Below are 13823 nucleotides of genomic sequence, written 5' to 3'. Positions count from 1 at the left end.
TTTCTGCATGTCTCAGTCCCCATCTGTGATGGGAGTAATGGTACTCTCTTGTTCAGAAGGTAGATGCATACACAGGCATCTCTAGCCCCTGTACTTTTCAGTTGTAATAGGAGCAGGTATTAGGGCTTGTCAGAATTGCTCCAGAAATTTTTATCTATATTTGGAATAAATGGGTCCTTTCTCAAAATGAAGCTTTCTGACGGAAACATCAGCTTGCAACTCATTTCTTGTAAGGAAAAATAAACTTGGGTTTTTTCCTATTATTCTATTTGTGACGGTAAAAACATTTGTTAAGAACAGAAGTGTTTTTATGAGGTGCAGTCAGTGGTGAGGCTGGTCCACATGCTGCTGGGTGATTGCCACATGTCCATGTTTATCTGGGCCTCTCTGCCCCATCCAAGGTTTTTCCTTTTTTTCTTGAAGGAATATGCTTCTTTGGCTTGGTATTTCTGAAAACATAATAACAATTAAAAATAATGTTTTCAAAAATACCAAGCCTGACCATGTGAGCACAGGAGTGTAGAATCCAGTTGTCTGCCAGCTATTTGTTGCTGTTTTCAAATGATCTGGCCAAAAATGTAAGCCTTGAACAGGAAGACTGTCTGGTTGTGTAGGCTCTAAGTTTTAAAAGTTTCTTTTACAAATGGTTTGAAGTACCATGATAAGAGGGCCTGCCATGCTGCCAAGGGTTTCATTGTGGTGGCACCTGAGCAAGCCTGGGAGATGGTGTGCTCTGCCTTCAAATTGTGGCCATTTAAAACCAAAATGGTTAAAGGAACATTGTGCTTTATTATAAAAGGTTACAGTAAACCCCTTAAACTTGGCACAGCAAACATGTGCCACCTCTGCCCTAGGAGATTTCAGCTTAAAGGTGGGCTGCAGGAGACCCTGGGCTGGGCTCCTGCCTTGGGGCACAGCACTGCTCTGCTCCTGGGTGCTGTCAGTGTGCTTTCCTTGGCTGGTCACCTTACAGCACAAGAGGTTGCACTAATCCACTGATCTGCTGGTGCTGCCTGGGGAGGATGGCCACTCCTTGGGGAGTGAGGGGATGGCATTTTTTATGTTCTGGGTTGAAAAATGTTATCCACTGTTTGAAACCCAGGATCTCTGGTTCCCTGATACTGCATGATCGATTGTCCTTCTTTGATCAAGAAGCTGGGGTGCATTTGAGTGAGAAAATGAAAGTGCCCCCCTCTTGCTCAGGGTGTCTCTGCCCAGGCTCGGTGAAATGCAGACAGCAAACAGTGGGGAAAAAAGAAAAAAATGAAAATAAAACTCAGTGAGGCTGTTTTGAAAATCTTCGCTTCCAGTAAACTGAGGGAGTGTGAGCAGTGTGAGGTCAGTAGTCTGTGCTTGAAAATACAGGATCCAATCCTGGTGTCAGTTACAGACATGTAAATCACAGGCAGCGCTGCTGGCAGCGACGGGAGCTGCTGAAAGGTTGCTGCAGCATGGGACCCGCAGGCTTTCTGGCACACACATGCTGATTCCTCTCGTTCCTTAGCCACCCATTATTTTTCTAGCTTGCCTTGGGCATTTAAAATAACAGCAGTGTGGAGTGGCTGGTCCTGCTTTTGAGTTGGTTCCTGACCGTCGTGGCCCAGTGGCCCCAGCTCAGCGTGGCTCCTGGCTGCCAGGATGCCGTAGGTAGGGCTGTCTCACGGCTTCCTTAGCCCCTGTTTAGATCTGTTCTGCTCTGAATGATCTTTTAATGTCCTATAATACGGCAATCTCTGGGGGAGCTGGATGCCATCCTTTCCGTGGAAGTTGTATCCCATCCCTTCTGTGCTGCTGTGCTGAAGCATTCTCTTTTCCCCTCTGTTTTCCTAACTCATTTTCCCCCTCTTGTTTTAGTCATGTGTAATGAACACCAGGACAAACCTGAAAATCAAGTGGGACAGCAAAGACAAAAATATATGTCCTGGTCCCAAAGCCTGCTGTGCACTGCTGGAGGACCTTGGGGCTCCCGTGGGGCAATGCTTTTAGCACCAGGCTCTGCACCTTGCAGCACGTAGGGGCTGCCAGGGAGTTTGCTCTGTTATGTGAGCTCATTTTCCCCATCTAAGCTGATGGGCTGTACTGTGATCAGCATCAGCTTTCCTCCAGGATGAGGGCTGGACCAGCAGCTCGGAAGTGATAAGCCCCATTCTTTATATTTTGACACATGGGGTTGTGGTGGGATTGGAAGCAGCTCTGTCCTGAGTGCTGTCTAAGAGGGGTGTGTGCTTCCTTGCAGACTGAAACCATTCACAGAAACACTGCTTTTCACCAGCACAGGATCTGACACCCCAAAAGGCAGCAGCCAGGCTGTTTGTGTTGGGGACTCCCTGAGCAGGTGCCGTGCTGGCAGCTGAGCAGGGGAAACACGTCCCCAGCTTTTGTTGTTTTGTGTGATCCTTTTATTAGATAACTTCAGCAGTGTACTGTTGAATTGAGCAGTTTAATTTTAATCCATGAAACCTGAGAAGCACAGATGGAAACACAGAAAACTGTTAGGGCCAGATCCTGCATGTGTCCCAGCATAGAAAGATGAGTACCTGTCTGTGTATGGCTGTGCTCAGGTGTAAAGCTACCAATGCATATAAGCTGAATTTTAAGTCAGAGGTGGACTCCAGATTGAGGTTTGTGTGAAAAGGGTCTGATTTTTCCAATGTGTGAGAATGTGGAGACCTCAGACAGCTCCCACAGTGCTGGCAGTGGCCAGAGTGCCTGAGGGTCAGGGCCCTGGCAGTGGAGGAGATAACGTGAGATTTCTGAGTTTGGGAACTTTGGCCAGCAAATAGCACATATATTGGCACAGAGTGGGAAAGACATAAAAAGACATATGTCAGAACAGGGCAGGCTTTTAAGTGGTTTTCATTTAAAATGAAAAGGTCAGATTGAATGAGGTTGGCATCTGGGGAACTGTTCGTGCACCTGCCAATCAAAGGGGGGGGACCCATGTCAGTTTGTGCTGATGGGTGACTGGCTGAGAGATTGTCTGTGTTTAAAAATTGGTGACTGGAACAGTTAAAATGACAATTTTCCTTGTGGCTGTCAGGTTGAGCCATCTGCTTCATGAAGGAATGGAACAAAGGATCCCAGCATGAGGTCGCTTTATCCCACTTCAACTGGTGCTTGCACTTGGGCTTCAACAAGTACAGCTATGCTGATTTAAAAAAGTAATACTAGTAATAAATAGACTCTAAATATTGGTAACACTTTCAGGTGTAAAGGAGATTAAAAGTGAATGCAGCTTTTGAATAGTTAGAAAAACAGATGCCATTCAAACCAGTTCTGGGAGAAGTGTAATTAGCTGAAGTCATTTTCACAGGTAAGATTTTGCATTTAAAGGGACTGTGGTTTCTGGTTACTTCCATTTCTATGTGGTCACTGTGGAGTTACATTAGGGATGCCTGTTTGTCTGAAAGTGTTGACTGCTGCTCTTTGAAACTTGGAATTCTTGTAGAGGTTTTTCCACTGTCTCTTCCTGAAAAATCTGAACAATCTAAGAAAACTCAAGTGATAACACAGGCCTGATGCTTAAATTCAGGCTTTGTAAACTACTGGTTTTAGATTTATATCTGCAAACAGAAAAAGTTGCTTTCTGTAAAAAGCAACTTTTTTTCTTGTGTGTTAAATTCATGCTTATTTTTTTCTTGAGAAACATCAATTCTTACTGTCAGTAATACAGCATCAACATTGTCAGCCAGTGAGTGAATGAACTGCTTCTGATAATTTTGTCTTTAATGGAGTATTTTGATAGAGTGGCTGCAGTGGATATTGCTGTGACAGTCAGGCTGTCCCTGTGTGTTCACCTGTGGATGTAGTGTCAGGAGTGCCTGCCTGGGCATTGGTGGGGTGCTGGGCCCCCCTTGTTGCTGACAGGGTGGTTTCACAGCAAGTTTTCAGCTGGATGCCTCAAGAAGGGAATGTGATGTCCTGCTCACCTTGCTGCAGGAGCCCCAGTCACAGCTGACAGGGACAGCAGTGGGAAGCAAAGCAAGGAAGATGCAGTTCAACTGGCCAAATCCTATCACTGATCTTGTAAACGTTTTGTGAGTTAAACCTGGTGAGGGACAATCCTGAGGCAAGATTCTTTTAAACACAGGTTGGGTCCCAAGAAGTACTGTCTTACCTGGAGCTCCTGGAGGTGCTGTTTTGAGTTGAACTGAAATAGTGTTGGAATCAGAGGGGAGTGTTGTTGTCTTCTGCCTTTGCAGATAAGACTGAAGGGCATTTTGCCAGGAGCCTGTGGGAAGGACCTAAATTGTATGTAACTCTACATTATTTTAAAATGAAAAGTAAACATGCACAACCATAATATTTGCTTGTACTTGTCTCCTCGTTGATGGATGGAGAGAAATTGCTTTTTGGCTGAGTTCATCAGCAATAAACCTCTGCAGTTACTCATCTTCATCCCTGCAGTGAGTGGGAGAGGCCATTGCAATTTCCAGTTGGTTTTGTCCTCATAAGAGCTGAGGGGAGCTCTGGGGGTCCTGGGGACTTTGAGGACCACTTCCCTGTGGGGGATCAGGGCTGGGTACCAGCACAGGGACCATGGGACTGAGCTGGGTCAGAATGAAGCTCAGTGTGCTCTGATTGTGTTGGCACAATGGATATGTGCCACTGCTATGGAGAGGAAAAATCTCCATCGCTCTCCTGGCTGTCGTAGCCTCAGACATTGCATGGGGAACAAGGAGCAGGAAGGCATCTCGGGGATGGGAAGAGTGGACTTGGACCATGAGCCACCAACACATTTTACTAGTTGTTTGTGGTATTTTTGTGGGCTCACGTGCACCATCATGAACAGCACAGGTACAACAAACAAGTCTGAACTGAGCTTTTCCACAGTGACAGCAGCAAATAGCAGAAGCTTTCTCTGCTGAGCTGTGATGACAAGCCAGTGCTTGTCATGGGCAGAGATAGGGCTTTAGAGTGACCAGGATGTGTCTAGAACAGGATGCTGGCCAGGGGCTGACGGGGACAGGAAGGAGTGTGTGCTTCAGATGCTGCTGGTCTCCGTAGTCTGCACCCTGACATGTGTGCTGGTGTGTCCCATGGCACGTACAGAATGGTGGCCATGTGGCCTGGTGGCCACACTGCTCTAACTTCATCATCTGCAGGAGGGGAAAACACAACACTGAGCAAGTCTCCTCAAGAAAAGGTGGTGTCTGTTACTCAGCTTCAGGAAAGGGTGAGATAGTCCCCACTGGGAATTGTACAGAGCTCCAGAGAGAAAAGGCTGTGCTGAGAGGGAGGGCTGGTGGTGTAGCTCTGCTTACAGTAATCGTAACCCCATGAGCTTTAAAATGCTTTAAATGCTGCCTTCTAGCTCCCTCACTGTGCCCAAGGCCAGAGATGAGTGATGGTTCACCCTGTTCTCTTATTTTATGCCTCATGTGGCATGTCCTTATCCCTCTCCCTTCTGAATGGCATTAAGAGCAGTAAAGGAGTGGTGACTCAAGGAGGTGAGTTGTTGGCCAGATTCTGGCAGCTGATATTTCTGGTCATTGCTGGTCACTGGCCCAGTTCAGGGTGCCGGGTCTTGCTTTTGGAGGTGCTGAAACAAGTCCAGGAGTGTGGACATTTCTGCTTAAGAAAGCTGTGGAGGAAAATGCTGCATTTCCCAGAAATTGTGTGGGTTAAACTGCTGGCTTTGGAGACAAGCTGTTGGGAAGCCCATCCAGTGTGCATCACTCAAGTCTCTCTCTTTTCAGGTCTGGGAACAAAACCCAAAGTCGTGAGTCTGGTGGAGCCCTGAGTGTTCCCAAACGCCCTGCTCTGAGTTCATCCCACCAGTCAGTCTTTGCAGCGTGAGAACTGGTACGTAAACACAATTCACAGGCACAAGGGACAAGAAGGATGTCAGGCTTTTCTGACAGTGGCACCTTGTTCATGGCTCTCAAAGTTTGGAGGGAGAGTGGGATCACTGGAAGATATAAGACAAGCTGATGGCTCCCTGGTGGTGCTTACAGCCAGAGGCTTTGGTGGGGAAGGGCACAGCAGTGAGAGCTGTGAGTGTCCAGGAGTCATCCCAGGCTATGGTGCTGAGGCTTTAGACACGCTCTGTGGAGCGATGTGTGGTGTCACAGCACGCACGGAGAGGCGACGTGGGGGTAATGACAAATGCATACACACACACAGACACAGGCTGTGCAAGTGTAGGCACATGGAAACAAAGATGGCAATGCATATCTAGTATATACTATACAGTGGCATATGAGAGCTTGGGGGTGTATATACCAAATGTCTGTATATACTATATATGGCGATTAAAGAATGCATATGCATTCATGTTCTCTTTTTTTTTTTTTCTTCCTGTCTCTTCTGTCTTTCTGTGGAGCTGTTGCAAAACTACCAGATTCAACCTCCTGGGGAGCCTTTCTGGCCAAGGTTTTACAAGCCAGCACCTGCTTTGCCTGCCTGACTTCTTTCTATATTTATTCCTCTGCACCCGTTTTTTTGCCTTTGCCTGTGGAACTGTCACAAACATTTGTGCTGACTTTTGACTGCACAGGACTTCAGCTTGCAAGTCCTAAATCTGCCTTTGTGCATGGTGGAGGAGCAGGAATTTGTGTGCGTGGTTGTGCATGTGTAGGTCTGAGTATCCCTGGTCCTTCTGTCTGCATTATGTGGCCTGTGTCCCTGTGATTCTGTAGCAGTCCCTCTGTTCTCTGCCCCTTCAAGATGTTTCTATGAATCAAATATACTCAGTCATCCTGCTTAAGTAATTTTTCATTTAAATTAGCCATCCCTGACCCAGTGACTGCTTAATAGCGATTTGTACTGCTGTGCAGGAGGCTTGAGTTGGATTTTATTCCCCGACGCCCAAGGTTTCACTTCCCAACCTTAGTACTGTGGCAAGGAGGAGGATTTGTGTTGCCATGTAACAGGGAGCTCTTGTTCAGACTGTAGCTGGACATGGACATGTCCATCCCTCTGGTTTCTCTCCTCTGTGTTGTTTGGGGTAGAAGGTGTTCTGAAGCACAGGTGCTGAACACAGGTGCTGAGGTGCCTCTGTTCAAAGTGAGCAGAATTGCAAGGGAGAGGGTATAAAGCCATTTCAGCTGGGAAGAGGAGGGGAGATCCTAGTGCTGTCCTGGGGAAAGCCAAGCTGGAGGAATAGCCATTTTGTGGGTCTCCCATCAGCAAGTGCAGCCTGGAAGAGACATGTGCTCATTCATGATTCGATGGGCACAACTTGCACACACTGAAAAGCAGCCCTGGGCTGCCTGCCAGGAGCTGGGAAATGGCTTGTCCTCATCTGCTCAGGCCCCTGCACTCCCACCCCTTCTTAACAGCTCTCTTTGCTGCTGAAATGGGAGTCCCTGTAAGGTCACAAAAGCATTAGTCTCAGGTTTCAACCCCAAGAGCCATAAAATGTACCCTGTCTGATCCCTGTTCAAAGGCAAAGGCAGTGTGAGCAACCCTCGCTCCCCTGGTTTCGTGTCCCTGTCCCCACCATGTGTGCCACTGCAGCCTGCATTCCTCTCCCATTCTGTAAGCCCTCTGCCTCTCGTGCTGGTACAGCTAATATTTCCCTGCTGGCAGGGCAGGCAAGGTGGTGGCATTTAACTCTTATGGAGAACTCAGATCTGTTCATCTCTGGTGGGGCACCAGAGCTGGAAGGGCTGGTGTGTGCCTGTGATGGGGTTTTTGCTCTTCCAGGTGTTGCCCTTCTGTGCTATTGTTCCTATCCTTGACTTAAACAATTCTCTGCTTCATTCCACTATTTTTCCTTGTGAAAAGCAATACCTTGGGAATTGTTTTCTGCAAAGGGCTGGAAAACTAGAGTCAGAGTTGGTAGAACCTGCACCAAGCTGACACTTTTTACACTGGTTTTAAGAGTGTCTCCTGTTTCTGACCATGGAGAATTCTCTGGATGACCCTGCTGCTGGCTGGGGCACACAGCTCCTGTGGGAGGTTTTAGTGGGCTTTTGGAAAGATAATTAATCAACTACCCATGGAGATCTAGTCCCAGCCTGCAATGCACTGAGGTTGGCCTGGTGTGCCACTTAGTGCCACTTGGGCTGTTGGCTCTTTAAAGCTGCCTTTATGACCACCAGTGTAATGAATGTATGCTGGTGCTGCTTGGCAAGGTTGATTTTTTTTGCAGTGGTAGTAATGGATCACCGAGTTAAATGTGGGTGTATTATAATAAGGCAGAGAACTTTGTTACCTTTTAAAGCAATGGTTTAAATGTTTTCTGTCACCTGTGGGTGCTAAACTCTTGCTGCCACAGGCCCTGACCACTGTTCAGTTCCTGGAGGTCATTGCAGAGCCTCTGTCACTGCAGGATTTTGGCTTCTCCCAAAGCCTGTGCTTCAGTACCAGTGAAAGCCAGATGTACTGTAATGTCGCTTTTTTTACAGTTTGTTTTGGCCATACATGGGCAGAGTCAGCTCTGGAATTCCTTCCCTATAAATTCAATAGCATCTTGTGGGTGGTGCTGGGGAATCACTCTGGTCTGGTTGGATCGCCTTGCCTCAGCAGCCTGTTTGCCTTAAAAATGTCCTGCTGTGCACATTCCTGAGAGGCTGCCTGCCCCTGGAGCGATGGCTGCAGCTACCAGGAGGCTGGTGTCCCATGCTGGCAGGCAGAGTCAGCCCCTGCTGCCTGCAGGTCAGCCTTTGCTGCTGAGGACTGATGCCTGTGGCAGTGCTGGCATGGGGATGTTGCTCTGGTGTGCATGCAGGCTCTGCAGGGATAGTTATGCCCTCTAAGAAAACTGCCTCTTAAACCTGGTTTGTGGTTTTGAGCATTGACACTCAAGTCCCTTGAGTCCCCACAGGGGTGGGGAGGCTGGGTGCTCCCCAGTTCCCACCTGACATGGGATACAGAGCTGTGTGTCCAAGCAGGGATTGGTGGGTGCTGCCATCCTGGGGCTCCTTGTACCTGCAGGGATCTCTTGTCTTGTCCTTCAGTTTGTGCCTTTTTGCAGAGCTGTCTTTTGCTTTTGTGTTAGTTTTTTTTTTCCCCCATAACTCAAGTTCAAATACATGCTCTTTATAAAGCACTAGTTTGATGAGCCAGGTCAGGGGAGATTTCCCTGTGCCAGGTGAGCAGCCAGTGTGGGATGTGCTGTGACTACTGGTTGAGCCTGCCTTTTCTGGGCCAAGCTGTTGTTGCTCTAACCACAGCCTGAATCTGTCTATTTGCCTTTAGAGAAGCCAAAAAGTAGTTCTAAGAGATTTTTACAGGTGAGTTGAGGGGATGAGAGAGAGGTTTGTTGCAGGGGTTGAGCAGCAGCAACTCTTGGAGGTGCTCCCATTGAATCTTCCTGTGCATCCCTAGTAGGGGACAGAGATGCAGTGTCACCCATCATGCCAGGAGCCTCCAAAGCACAGTTGAAGGTGATTGTGTGGCCCCATGTCCAGGCTGTGTGTAGGTCAGCAAAGGCAATGTGCCCAGCTCATGCTTCAGAGGGGCAAGTCATCCCTGTGCCAAAGCCAGGGAGAGAGGGCGATTTTTTTTTTTTTGACATCCTTTGGAGTTTTGATCTCCATATTTGGAAATGTTTACCCTTTGCTCTGATCTATTGCAAGGGAGGGGAGGTGACTCAGGGTCTGGTGGAAGCAGGATTTGAATTCCTGTAGTAAGGTTTTTTTTTTTTTACCCCCCCTTTCTTGTTTTGGAAGCTTGTTGTGGTCAGTTTTCAGTTCTCTCTTGCTCCTGGACCTTGTTCCAAATTTGATGTGCTCGAGAGGGAAGCATGTTAGCAAAGGAGCTTGCCTGAATGCTGGTAAGTGCATCATTGCTGTTATAGCAAGCAACTTGGGATTTTTTTTGTTGTTTTGTTTAGTCAGATGGATTGCATCAAAGCGTGTGCATTGCTGGTGGAGGCAGGCATGTGGATCAACAGCAAGGGACCCAATGAAACCTTCTGTAGCAGGGAAATTTGGCTTAGTGGATTGGTCTCAAAGGCAAAATGTTTCTTCAGGAGTAGTTATAAAGATAATTTAAGCCAGCTCCCCTTCAGTCACGCTTTTCCTTTTAGTTTCACTAGTTAGTGCAGCAAGGCAGCAGAGCACTGTGGAGTTAAAGGAGGATATATTCATGTGGTCAGCAAGGAAAACATAGCTTATGTATGATTTCTGTCTCTTAAGCAAGAGTGTGTGTTAAAAGGCTTCATAACACATGGATATATTTCTCTCAAATGCTAATATTTAACTCTGTTCTCTTAGTTGAAGTTTAGCTAGTGTAACTGGATAAAGTTTAAGTGTCTGTTTTTTCTCTGTTGCTCTGTTTTTAACTTAGTGTTAAGTTTTTAATCTGTCTGGTACTGTAGCTGGATGCTTCTTTTTCTTTTCTTCTTTATCTTCTTTTTTTTCCCTCCCCCCCCTCCTCCTGCTCTTTCCTTTCTATTTCCTGAAAGGAAGCTGCAGTTCATCCAGTCTGGGGTGTGGGGGGAACCTGGAAGATGCTCCACTTCCTGTTTTATTCATGGCAGCTAAAACCAGGCTGGGGAATCTGGAGCAGAGATCCACCATCCTGCATTCCTCTTGTCATTTGGAGCATGTAACATGTACAGAGTGCTTTTAACACTGCTCTGGGGGTCATGAAGCAGCCAGTCCTGCGCCTCAAATGGAAAGCACTGCACTTCATCCTTTTACTTTGGAAGGGGCATTGGTGAAAACCCTTTTATAGTTCCCAATGCTGGTTAGTAATCCTTGTATTTTCTCAGCTAACTGGTATTTTTAGGCTTCTTCAGACCTGTTGCTTCATATTCTCTATCTTAAATTGAAGACCTTTGTTAGAAAGTTAAATCTCTTTGTTGATTTTCATTTGCCCTTTTAAATAGGGCTTAATATTCATTGGTTTTTCCAGAGATGTGGATTTGCAGCAGGTCCTTGAGGTACAAAACTATCTGGATTGTCCTGAACAGGGAAGGATAGTTTGTGTAAGGATGGATGTGTGATAAAAAGCACTCGGCCATAAAAAGTGATGAAGGACTGCTGGAGCCCTTTTTTGCAGCTGGGACATGCTGTGGGTTTGTAGAGTTCAGCTGCATTTTAATCTTTGTTGTTTCAAAAGGCTGATTGGATTACTGCAGCTTTTGGGGTCAGGGCCTGGCTGGGCTGAGCTTGGTGCAAAGGAAAGAACTGCTGTCCTAAAGAGTTCCCAGCCTGAACGGGCAGGGGAGGTGATGGGTTAGGAAACAGGGTCCTGGGGACATGTGTGGAGCTGTCACAGCACCTGAAGCCTCAGCCCAACCACTCCCCCAGCAGACATTCATCCTCTGCCGTGCATGGTGGTGCCAAGCTGTGGAGCTCTGGCAGTGGGAGCACGGTCTGTGTTGCTCCTTGTGTGCTGTGCTTTGCCTCTGCGTGTGCACACGTGGCCCCGTGCGTGGCCGTGCTTCTGCTGGCCCGTGGATGTGGCACATCCAAGCTTCACCAGCTGCCCGTGGCTGAGCTTGGTGTTTTGGGAACAGCACGGTGGGACTGGAAATGATAATGTTCTGTTCCTCCCTTTCCTGCTCACCAGGATGTGCTGTTTGTTGGAAGACAAGGATGAGCAGTGCCCGGGTGCCGTAACGCAGTGCTCCGGGCAGGGCTAGTCTGGCACGTCTGGGAAAGCGCTTTGTGACTCTGTGTTCACGTGCTGATCCTTCTCTGTGCAACATCTCACCCCTGCGAGGACGTGACTGAGAGCTGGACAGACTGTGAAGGATGAGCTCCCCATGTGCTGCCTGTGCCCCCTTTCCTGGTGGGTGCTGGGCAGAGCTGGGGGAGCTCTGGAGGACGGGCCGATGCCCACGGCTGGGACTGCAGGCTGCCAGGGTTCTCCATCTGGTGTTTCTCCAGGACCTGAGCAGATTCAGTGACCACTGATGCTTTCCAGGATCCACAAAGGATTTTCTTGTGCTCCAGGAACAGAGCCATTAAAGGCTGACCTGTAAATTAATACAGCTGTCTAAAGATTTTTTTTTTTCCTCCTCTAGCCTGGCACCTAGTAAACACTGCCTGAGAAGCCTTCCATGGCACTGGCCCTCAAGAGTGTTCAGAGAGCTCCATGCCTGCTTTTCTTAAGCTTCTCTCAATCTCTTTTAATGATGTGTTAAACGCAAAGGACTTGCTTTAGCTCCCATGTAGGGAGGTTTGGTTCACAGCCCATCCTTCATCCTGGCTGTTGCCCTGATCAATCCAGGGCTGGCACTGCATAGTTGGCAAAGGGGTTACACCAGCACTGTGATTTGAGTGCTCTGAGGGAGCTCAGTGTGCACTAAGGGTTGGGTGTATGTGCCCCATGGCAGGTAAGAGAAGCTGCCCCAGATAGCACATGTGGGCATGGAGGGGTGAAGGTTACAAACCTCTGCACACCTTATACTTTGCATTTCTTTAGGCAAAGGTTTCGGATCCTGTAAGTACTAAATTGTGCCTGAAGGCTGAGGAAAGGCTGGTGTTATTGTGGTGTGCAGGCATAGAAATTAGGGCACTGTGTGGCAGATTCAGGAAAAGTGCAAATCTCTGTATTTTGTGTGATGGTTCATGCTCAGCTCCTGCAGACAGGTGGGTGCTTTATGGCCCTGGGCAGAGTGATGCTGTTAAACCCATCTCTCTTACTCTAATAAAGTCATACTTGTCTGAGCACGAAATATTTCTGCATCAGTTGCTTAAAGGTAAACCAAGAGGCATTGAGTATTGAATAAAGTTGATCTGTGTTGCTAGTGTGTGACATGATCTCAACACGTATGGTTACATTAGAAATTTCCATATGGCACCTCACCTAATTGTATGGCTGCTCTTTCCTGGCATTTGAGTTGAGTGCAGGCTTCTAACAAATGCCTGTTGTTATTAGCTTTTTTCCATACGTGTTCTCCTGTACCAGCTGGTCACACAGCAGGAGGTCTCACTCTCAGCCTAATTCTTCAGTCAGCTTTGGGGGGGACTTTGTGAGTTAGGTATTTGCATTTGGGATGAGATCTCCAAGTGAGAACAACTTGTTTGCCTCCAGTAAGTGTGTTGGCTGAAGGGCTAAAGTGCCCAGGAGGAAATGGGTTGCTCTTGTTGCTTTACTGATGCCCTCGAATAGTTAACTGTGCTTACTGCTTGTCCTGATGGGGGAGGACAATGTTTTAAAGAAATATCAGATTTCAGAAGCCTGTCTGCCTGTGGTGGAAAGACTCCTTTACTGTGCTGTCTCACACCCCTACTGCAGAAATATCAGAGGGGCAAGTTCTGGTGAAGCTGCTTGTTTTTGGCAGCTACTTCCCTCCTACATCCTTGTTCTTCAGGTAAATCCCTCTTCAACTCCATTTGCTGTTCCCCTTTCTTCCCTGAAAAGTCATTATCATCCCTTGAAATTAAGAAAAGGACAGGAGGAGGGAATAAGTGGATGTTAAGAAGTAGAAAACAATCAATTAAATAGTACATAGCATGTAATTTTGCTTGGAAACTTACCATGAAATTGAGGAGCACTTTAACAACTAGTAATTTAAATTGCATTTGAACACTGCTAATGACTTGTTTGCATAGGAATTTTGGTCATTTCATAGCAGGTTGTTGTCTTTAGTACCCCTTCATTCAATTAAAAAACCCAAAGTTTAAAAATTTCTTGATGAGGAAGATGCTGTAGTCAACTGGTCCAACTATTGCTAGTAAAAGGTGGTACTGTGGAAATTTTGCAAGGCCCCGTTAGTTTCAGAGCCTTTTACATCATTAGCATCAGCACTTCCAGTGTTAAATACATGGGAATTTGATGCTTTTTACCTAAAAAAGCTTGTTTTTGCTAAAAGGTAGGAAAATAACATTACTATTGCATTCAACAGCATGATGAAGTGGAGGAGGCTGAAGAAGCTCCTCCAGACTCCTGGGGCTGGGGTTTGCAGCTGTGAGAGT

General features: G+C 47.1%; 1 protein-coding gene across 3 annotated transcripts in view; it reads left to right on the top strand.

Annotated features, from left to right (window-relative positions):
* The first annotated feature begins 4682 nt into the window (after window positions 1–4682).
* The window catches only part of LPP (LIM domain containing preferred translocation partner in lipoma), a 311346-nt gene continuing 302205 nt past the window's right edge, over window positions 4683–13823 (top strand). Inside the window, exons 1-4 of one of the 3 annotated variants that reach the window (XM_015637753.3) lie at window positions 4683–5176; window positions 5700–5805; window positions 6326–6375; window positions 9621–9724. The gene's annotated coding sequence lies outside the window, so the exon portion shown is untranslated. The remainder of the gene's footprint in view (window positions 5177–5699; window positions 5806–6325; window positions 6376–9620; window positions 9725–13823) is intronic. The other 2 variants (XM_015637755.3, XM_015637754.3) reach the window with 2 other exon arrangements.

This window comes from Parus major, chromosome 9 (genome assembly GCF_001522545.3).
Source record: "Parus major isolate Abel chromosome 9, Parus_major1.1, whole genome shotgun sequence".
NCBI lineage: Eukaryota > Metazoa > Chordata > Aves > Passeriformes > Paridae > Parus > Parus major.
Note: the sequence above shows the minus strand (reverse complement) of the source record. Positions and strands in the feature narration are given on the sequence as shown.